Genomic DNA, 1017 nt, shown 5'->3' with positions numbered 1-1017 from the left:
TAAGACACTTTCTGTTCATTATTTGTCGTTGAAAAGTTGAGTTAGACGGATTCGTGCCACGCTGGCATTGTAACAACTAGCTAATGTGATAAAAAAAAATATATTTTTACAATTTAGTCTCTTTTCTCTTTTAAAATCCTAATTCCTAAATTACCTTCACTATCTGCAGATCTTCCTTTATCTTCTCTTGTGTTTTCTTAACTGCATGCACCGTCATGTTCTCCTACTGTCACTTCTCCAGCGCACGGGCGACTTTGCCTTCCGCCTCTCCCTCCTTCGGTAGCAGTTCAAGAAGTTTGCACTCCTCTTAGACACTGACACCAACACCTTTCCTCTCTTAGACGAAGCTCTCACGTGTCTTGCCAAGGCTTAACACATTCTCACCGACCCCAAAGACACTAAATGTGGGACACTTTCTGGACGGTGTGCCCGTATTGCTGGAAAATGATCTTAATTTAATGTTGATTAGTAACAAATTTGGATTTCTTTATGTTGTTGTGCATGATAAAAATCACATATACAAGGAAAAAAAATGTGTTAGAAAGGTATATATCAAATGAAAGTTTTGTTTCTGATAACTTCAACTTTGATATGGCTGATATATGGAGAATTGCTAATGATGCTAGGGGCAAATTGAATCTAGATGCTCGTTCTGATTCAAGTGACTCAGACAAATCTTAGCAAGTTGTTTCTGTTCACGAGTTTAAAAGTATTATTTCTAGCAATTATATTACCAATACTTGTCGAGACAATATTTTTGGAAAAACTCCCTTACTTGGTGTCAGTAAAATACTCTAGCAATTATGTATATCTTTTAATGGCACTAAATAATTTAGATTTGTTTGGAGAATTAGATTTATGCTCAATTGCTTTGCACTAAATTAAAAATGAGACTGTGTAAAGTAGCAATATCATTAATGTGATTAGCTTTTGTTCTTATATTTTATAATAACTCAACAATTTTCTAAAAGTATGACTTTTTGGGTTGTCCAGTGATATTCATGCACCTTTGCTATT

This window comes from Arachis ipaensis, chromosome B10 (genome assembly GCF_000816755.2).
Source record: "Arachis ipaensis cultivar K30076 chromosome B10, Araip1.1, whole genome shotgun sequence".
Taxonomy (NCBI): domain Eukaryota; kingdom Viridiplantae; phylum Streptophyta; class Magnoliopsida; order Fabales; family Fabaceae; genus Arachis; species Arachis ipaensis.
The sequence above is the reverse complement of the archived record's forward strand: the minus strand, read 5'-3'. Positions refer to the sequence as shown.